The sequence below is a fragment of the Strigops habroptila genome, chromosome 4, assembly GCF_004027225.2.
Source record: "Strigops habroptila isolate Jane chromosome 4, bStrHab1.2.pri, whole genome shotgun sequence".
NCBI classification, from domain to species: domain Eukaryota; kingdom Metazoa; phylum Chordata; class Aves; order Psittaciformes; family Psittacidae; genus Strigops; species Strigops habroptila.
In genome coordinates this window covers 3642046-3650867 of record NC_046358.1, presented here as the reverse complement: position 1 = coordinate 3650867, position 8822 = coordinate 3642046, and the positions used below count along the sequence as shown (strand labels likewise).

The window sequence follows — 8822 nt, the reverse complement described above, 5'->3', positions numbered from 1 at the left end:
AAAAAGAGGTAGTGGTTCACTCTTTCAACACAGAGAATCCTTCTAAACCTGACGTGAAAAGACACAGCATCTGGACTGCTGCAGGAAGGTAGATGAGCTGTGTGCAAGCTGGAGAATTCCCTCTATTGCACAAGCTATGCAAATGTAATTGTAGGCTAGAAAGTGCAGTGACTCATAGGTGAAGTGGATGTGAGAATATCTGGGTTAAAGAGAGTTTGTACTGAGAAGACCATGCGGAGGACCTCAGAAGTTCCCAGAGAAGGGGAAGTGAAAGGAGTTAATGAAAACTCATTACAAAAAGTCATCCTGTCACAGACAGCTTCTTTGACGTGGCAAGCGAGGAGCTCCTGAAGCTGTTTAAACCTGGTGGCCTTTCAAAACACTCAAGATATCCATATCAGTTAAAAGTTTGGGGGTGGGGATGAGGAGCACAGTAAAGAAAACAGATGAAGCTCAAACCTCAGAAAGTGAGGGTTGGGAACAACTTGCTTTTTTTGGCCAGAGATGATACAGGCCATTGAACCAGAAATCAGAGTCACTAATGCGTATTATGAGGGCACAGGCTGGACCGAAACCAGCACCCCCGGGTGATGCACTCCAGCTGTTGTAACGCCATGCAGAGGAAAGAAACCCCACGGTGTTTCACCTCCTGCAGTTCTCACTAATCAGATGACCCCGATGACGTACACATGAAGATTCACAGCAATAAACCACAGGATTTCCACCTTTTCCCGGCTGGATAGACAAATGACAGATAAGGGGTGAACAGATGGCAGTAGGGGTGATTCAAGGCCAAGCTAAACTCAAGATCTCCATATTTCTTCAGGAGAGGTGGAACAATGGTGCAACAGGCTGGAGAATAATGAGGTGAGGGCTTTGTAACCCCCAGCCCATTCCTGACACATCTGCACTTCACAACAGTGGGTAAAAATAGTGCATGAGCAAGCATGAAGGGAAAATGCTACCTCCAAACCACCTCATTTTTGGCTTTCTGCGCCACCTGCCACAGCCTTGACTTCCAGTGCCACCTCGTGCTGCTAAGGCATTTGGCCACCACCCTGCAGCTGCATGTTGGGTCCCCTCTAAGGTCAGGCTGCTTCATTGTTCCACTGAGTGCCCTGAGGTTCCTCAGAAGAAAAAGCACTGCACAAGGTATGGCACATGACTCACATCGTGCCCCGTGTCACTTATGACAAAGTATTAGTTATTACTCTTTTAATGACACACAAGTTGAGCAGAGTTCTCTGAGGGGAAAAGGCTTTCCACTGGTTAGAGCAGCTACTTTGGAAACCTACCCCTCAGACAGTGAAGACCATCCAACTTCGCCCGATTAAGAAACCTGCTTGAAATCAGCAATAAATCAAACCCACTCTTCTCAGGCAAGACATCTGTTGATAACCACGTCGAGTGCAGCAACAGTAAAGAAAACCAGGACATGCACCACAGATGGCTGCAGCCAAGGTGGAGACTGAGACTCAGTAGCTGCTAAACCCTAGTTTCTCCCGAGCTAAGAGGCTTCTGCAGCTTTCAAGCCCCTGAGAATTAAGCTAGCAGTTTGGCATCTCGGCTTGCACGTTGCAGAGCAGCAAAGTTTGGAACATGTAATTCCCTTTAGTTTCTCTATAGATCAGCTATCAGAAATTACTATGTATAAAGATTTCCCTCTACAGGTGGTTAGAGCTTGTAACAGCCTCTCACTTTCCTGCATCACTTTAATTAGTATTTTGTCTCATGATTTACTTTCTTATTATTTTGCCTCTCTCCCTCCCCCCCCCATCCCTCCCCGAGCTTTCAGTCTATTCCCAGTGGTAGCAAATTCTCTATGCAAGAAATGTCAACTCCCTCCCATCCTCCTTAAGCTTTAACGCTGCTGACTTGGACTCTTTTTGCAATTAAAATTGCATTTGCAAGCTCGTTACCCGGGTGAGTCGATGGTTTCCTTCCCCCTTCCCCCCCCACCCCTTTCCCACCCCAAAATGTGTCAAAGTGAAAGTTGCAACCTCTGCAAAAAGTGGTGGTTGAGGAGGGGGGGGTCTTCAATAGAGAGCTCCCTGGCTGCAGTTGGAGCTTACAAAACTAGCATGCTTTCCTGCAGGAACATCAAATACACAGGACACACGACACGACAGCCTCGAGAACTCTTTGCAAGGAACCGGGGGGAATGCAATGTTGTCCAGTCTTTCTTTTCTCCAAAGGCAGGCAGCAGAACAAATCAGAGAGAAGTCTACTTCTTGTCAAAGCATCTTAACAACTTGAAATCAGGAAACTTTGCAAAAGAAAGGCAAAAACACCTGCACACACACGCACACACACGCACACGGAGAAACCTACCTTGCAAAATCTTCTTCACTTATTTTTGTGTGCAAAGGAAAAAAAAAAAAAACACAAAAAACCACGAAACAAAAAAATAAACCAAACCAAAACAATCCCTAAACGAAACAAAAATAAATCACTCCCTCCCCTCCGAAACCGCTTTTCCCTTCTTCCCCACGCCTTAGCTGGATTTCTAGGGAATTTGGGGACGGGTTGGGAAGAGCCGAGGGTGGAGGGGCTGTATAAATAAACTCGAGCGTTTGGAGCTGTGTATCGCGGAAGGCTGTGGGTTTCGCGTAATGTGTGTGCCCGCGCTCTGCCAGGAGAACGGCAACGGGGAGGGGAAAAAAAAAACACAGGGAAAAGGGGAAAAAAAAAGGAAAAAGCGCCAGTTCGTGTTCAGAGCCTGACTTGGAGACAGCGAGAAGCAGCCCCCCCCCCTCCCCCCCTCCCTCCCTCCCTTCCTCCTCCCTCTCCCTCCTCCTCCTCCTCCTCCTTCTCCTCCCCCCCACAGCCGCCCCCGCAACGCCCCCGCACCGCCGAGCCCGGCACCTCCGGGGTGGCATCACCCCCCCCACCCCGCCTTCATCCTCCTCCTCCTTTTCCCGGTCTCCCGGTTCCCCCCTTCCCGATCTCCCCCCCTCCCCCCCCCCATTCCATTCCATTCCCCGCGCCCCCGCCGCTATTTATAGCGCAGCGGCCGCCGGCCGGGCACACGCGTGTCCCTGCGTGCTCCGTGTGCGTGCACCGCGGCGGGAACGCTGCCTTTGGCAGGTAGCGAGGGGGGGGGATGGATGGATATATGGATATCTGTATATAGAAATGCGTGATTTCTCCTTTTCCCTCCCTCTGCACCGCCTCTCGTCACATTAACATTTATTAGTTATCTATTAATGGGGGGGGGGTGCAAACGGGGTGCGGGGGGGGGGGGTATTGGGGTGGGAATGGTGGTGGGGTTCGTGTGCGGGAGCTGGGGTGTTGGAGCGGGCTCCCAGCCCTTGGCTCCCGGTAGCACAGTCAGTTCCTCCAGTGTGTGCTATTGACCTGCATTGACGTCATTGCGTCATTAGGTCTCCCTTAGAAACACTGACTTTCAAAAATAGTATCAAATTAATTCAACTGGCAGAGAGAAGCCACTAGCTGGAATGAGCCATAAAACTCCAGAATCTTCAGCCTGGCTTTGCTGTGCTGGCCCCCCCACCCCCCCCAATCTCCCCCTCCGCAGCCAAACGGGCAGAAATCAGATTGTATGGAAAATACCACCGATGGAATAAAAAAAGAGAGAAAGAAAGAAGCGGAGGGGGGGGGGGAGTGGGGGGGGAGAGAGAGAGAGACCAAATTAGATTGCAAACCCTAGACCAGCCTCTCTCCCTCTCTTTCCTTTCTCTTTCCCTCTCCCCTCCTTTCCCTTTTCTGATCTAAAAATATCCCCCTTGCTTGAGCTGACTGCGGTATCTTTTGTGTTGCATCTTTCTGTTTTTAGCCTTTGCATGAGCCATTGAAGGGTGGCCCGCAAGAGATCAGAAGCACAAGATATTGATCTATCGATACCCTCTGGGGCCAAGAATTAATTTGAAATGAAATAGCTGCACCTTGATTTTTGGCAGAGGGTGGGTGGGCAGATGACAGGGGTTATTTTAGGATACCATTCACATTCTATGAAGCCGCAGCTTCCACTTTCTCCCTCTAGATTCATTTTAAAAATATCCTTCCTTCCTCACCCCACCTCTCTCACGTGGACCTGTGGGCAAGCACATGTCACCCCCATTCATACAAACACAATGCAATGGAGCAGCGGTAATTTGCAGAGATGGTACATTCACAAACAGCAGCCCAGTCCCTTTAATGCAGGTTGATTTCACAGAAAGGACACGGCAGCCCAGAGGAATTTGATTAGACTGGTGATTTAAATTTGCAAGCTGCTTATTGGGTTCCTTATTGTCTTCACCCAAACTTAGCAAAGCTGATGGCATTGCTCTCTCTTTCGTTCATAAAAAAAAAAGAAATAGGAGAAAAATTCCATTTACACTGTAGATGGGAGACCTAAACCTTAGAACCAGGAGTAAAGGACAGTAAAAAACATCGACGGTGATCGCCTTCCAAGTGCTTTGCATCAGAGCTTTAAGCAGGCACACACCCATGGCAAGATACAGCTAGATATACCCATGACCTACGCTATGCAGAGCTGTGCATACGTACCACACAGCAGATCTAAACCTGCAACCTTCACAATTCAGGGGATTGTTTGAACCTTTTTCCCTGTTTTTTGTTTCATCAGTGAAACTATTCAGGAACAGAGGCACTGTGCTAGACAGTAATAATTTGCAAGATCAGGCCATAAATAGGGCTCTCACCCTGCAAACATTTATTCACGTGCCAAGTGTTAAGACTGTGACTAATCTAATTTGAAATCAAGGGGATTACTCATAGTAGTAACATTAAACTCATGCATGTTTGCAGGATCAGGGCCTAAATGATTAATCACCACTGCAGCTCGGCACTAGTGGGTACACTATTTATTACTTACAATACTTGAGCACTGTACACGCTCTGATCCAACCTGGCGAGTGTGCATTGCTCTGCTGTAGTGAAGAACAAGCGTGATATTCTGCTTAACGAAGAAGTATGCAACACACCTTGATATTCCTATGCTCAATCTGATTTTTGTGATGCTCACGAGCCTCCCTGAGGCCCTGGCTAATATCTCTTGGGGCAAATTTGGAGTCATTTAAGCAAGAAGCTGTGGCTGCGCAGCCTGCCTGAGATGAGCATCTCACGTGTCACTGTTTTTCATGTCACGGCTACATACAGACTATGGCTGCAACTGGATCTGCAGACTGCTGACTACTCCAAGTTTAGCATCGGTGTGCGCAGAGGCTCCACCCTTAGTTCTGAGGGGAGAATCAAGAGGAAGAATGAAAGCACGGCCATTATGTGAATCATTCATTCATGCACTCATTCATCTTTGTGTTACTGTTGGTGTTATTACTATTTTGCAAAAGGTGGTGTGGTCCTGTGCAGACTGGACCATCCTTTGGTATTCATTTTTACTGGACCCAGCACCCCTTAATGACACTTGATGTAAAAGTGCAAAACCTTTGGGCCTGAGTCCCCACATCAGCTTGTGGCAGAGGATCAAGTCAAAGACAGTGGAGTGCACATGAGCAGTAAGACATGTGCCGAGGCAAGAAGGTTTCCAGGCAGCTCACTGGTAAAATAACTCGGTGATTGCAGGTGACACGGGGCGTTGGCTGAACCTGAGCTGCACCCGTGCACCGTGCAGGTGACTTCTCCTCCTGACGGCTTTCGGGAGCAGAGTGATGTACACGCCGCTTGCGTTGTGCAAGGCTGCCTTTTACCCAAACCCCACTATCTCTGCTTTAAAAACAACATTTGTGAGAGCTCGAAAATAAACAATCCAATGTTGTTTTAGAAACGTAAGTAGTCAGGGAAAAATCAGCAATGACTAACTGAGGGAAGATAGAAGACAGTGAAGAAAAAAACAGGATTAGGTTACCTGAAGCAAGGAAAGTGAACGCAGCCAAAGAAAAACAAGCCGCTTGGTCGTCTGCCCCAATAAGTCACTGATACAAAATCCCTTTAGCACAAACTGTTCTAGAGGTTTCTAATTTTTGTTTGGTTTGGGGGTGGTGGTGCTGAACAGAGGGAAGGCTTTGGGACATGTGCATCCACTGAAGAGGGGCAGGGTGGGTTGGTTGGATGCAGGACGAAGAAGGGGCTGGAGGAAAGCACAGGAAGGAGAGGAAAGGGTTCTGGTGAGGCAAAAGCAATTAAAAGGAGGGAGTTAAAAGGTGAAAGGAAACGAAAGGTAAGAGGGTAGAGCTGGGACCCTAGCCCAGAAGTGTGGTGAAGGGCCTGGTGGAGGATGAAGGCGAGGTAGGTTAGAAACCCTCTCAGTTCCCGCCATGTAAGCGGAATGTGTTAGTCAGGGTGGAATCGGCATCCATCTCACTGCCCTACTGCTGGGCACTGAGCCCATCTCTGGCCGGAGCCACTCGGAGCTGTGCAGACAGTGTTTTCCTTCGTGCAGCATTTTTCTTCAACCAAGAATGAATCTCTGAATTCCCAGGGCTGTCAACCTCCTTCCTGATGCACCAGGAGCAGGCTGGTGCTGGACCTCGGCTCTCATTCCCTGTCCTGCAACCCTGCGCCTGGTACGATCACACCTCGCAGCACTGCCACGCATCTATCTCACAGTGTGGCGTGGGAAGGAGAAGGGTAAAGCTGAGATGGACACATAGGAGTTAAAGAGGGAGAGGAGCTGCAAACAGAGCATACATGGAGAAGAAGAGGAGGGTGTCGGAAGACATGGAGGTACAAAGTATGGGTGTAATGGAGGAGTTTTCAGAGGAGCTGGAGCACCATAGGGGACTAAAAAGAGGCAGAAGGAACATCGCGGTTGAAAGCAGTGAAGAGGAATGGGAAAAGCTGAGCAGTTTGGCTTCGCAGGCTTCAGAATCATAGAATCACTGACTGGTTTAGGTTGGAAGGGACCTTGAAGCTCATCCAGTTCCAACCCCCTGCCACGGGCAGGGACACCTTCCACTAGAGCAGGTTGCTCCAAGCCCCTGTGTCCAGCCTGGCCTTGAACACTGCCAGGGATGGGGCAGCCACAGCTTCTCTGTGCCAGTATATCCATACCTCATGGGGCTCTGCGCTCTGTTTCAGGTCTCCTGCTCATCGTATATGCTTCCTTCACACTTTTTCTCTCCACCTTCCAAAGTACGCTCAGTTGTTTCAAGCTACTCGCCAGTCTTTCCCCAGCTCCTCTTCAGGGCTCCATGCTGGTACCTGCAAACACAGGAAGATAAAGGAGAGGGAAGCAGTGAGCAACACAGTGAAACAAATGCAGTGTGGGGATCTGGGCTCTGGACATGGAAGAAGTTGCATATTTTGGGGGAGGGGGGGTGTGTGTGAACTGAAGAAAATTGGATGTTCCAAAACTTTGTTTAGAGGGAATGAAATTTCCTTCTTTTCCTGTCAGGAAGCAGAGAGGCAGAGGGTGGCTGAAAGTGCGCATGGGAACCCTGGGGATACAGAATTGTGTTGCACACAATCTGCTGTTTGTAATGTGACTTCAACTCTGCCCTCTGGGCACTGTGCCACAGCAGGGCCCTCACCTGCACACCAGCTCCCCCCCTCATCCACCACTGCAGTGCTGGAACTGAGCACGGAGAAGTCCTGGGCAAAGTCTAACACCTCCCTTGCTGTGGTAAAACACAGGGGAAGGTCACACACAGCAAACAGGCAGAAGTTAGTCTTGGCCTCTGTTCAAGTGCTGATCCAACATACATCACACTAGAAGTTATCTTGACTTTTCCCTTTCTCCACAGATTCCTTCCATGAGATGGCTTTGCTCACCCCTCCATCTCTCCCAATGACCAGGAGATCACACTGATGTACACCACCAGGCTGTGGATGATTCCTGAACAAGAGATTACTCCGGGCACATTGGCCAAACCAAATAACCTACACTCCGTCTCTCAACATAGACCTTGCACTGTATCATGGTATCAGCTTTTCCGAGCTGCTCCATCGGATAATCAATACAGCTACAGTCAACACAGTTAATACACTCAGAATAGATGCAGATAAATGCTGGGTTTCCAATGTGTTGTCTGTGATTCTAATAATAGCACACCCAAAGAGAGTGTCTCAGGTCTATTTATTAGGCTTCTCACTTTTTGCTGTGCCATTCCCAGGAGCTAATGCCAGCAGGATGCAGTTAAGATTGTGTTGGGGAGGGATATTTCTCTTGGTGTTTTGTTGCTGACTTCTCAGACATTGCAGTCCTGTGGATATCAGAGTTTTCTAGAAGAGCAGGGAGACACCACGCTACCTGTGCTGCAACAAATGTTCTAAGCACTAAATAATGGTGAGAGAAGACAGTTCAGTGCAAATAGTGCTTGATCATGAAGTAGAAGAGAGCACCCTGTACACGAGGAGATGACATTCTAAATGGGGAACTGTAAATGAGGAACACAGCAGGAACCATACAAAGAAGGATTAGAAAAGGGGAGTGAGGATGGACAAGGTAAGTCACCAAATTTAACTGTACGTGTGTCAGACACATCTTGCTATTTTCAGCTTTTCAATCAAATTGGTATCCTGTGTTTAAAGACTACTATGATTTACTGTGGAAGCTTCAGTCCTGGAAGGAAAAACAGGAGATTTACAATCTGGATAGGCTGCATGGCACGTGGGTTTAGTGGTGTTAGAGGCCACAGGCTACACAGGCATCAGAGCACATGAGCAAGTGGCTGTGTCCAGCCCCAGGTCAAAGGAAGACGTCATTTTTCCCACGTGAGGGAGGGCTGCCTTCCCTCGAGGTCCAAAGGGGAATTTCTGATCTGCACAGAGTGCACGGAGACTGAGGGATGGGAATTCATCTGGAATTTAACAAAAGCAAAATCGTGACCACCTCTGGCACTACCAAAGCCCTAACAAACTGGTAACACAGTAAAAGGCATCCGTCCTGCATCCTGCCT

General features: G+C 48.7%; 1 long non-coding RNA gene across 1 annotated transcript; it reads left to right on the top strand.

Annotated features, from left to right (window-relative positions):
• Window positions 1-2783: 2783 nt before the first annotated feature.
• On the top strand, window positions 2784-7944 carry LOC115607166. Its single transcript, XR_003991120.1, has 2 exons — window positions 2784-3087; window positions 7668-7944. It is a non-coding gene; the product is annotated as an uncharacterized LOC115607166 (long non-coding RNA).
• Window positions 7945-8822: the final 878 nt, after the last annotated feature.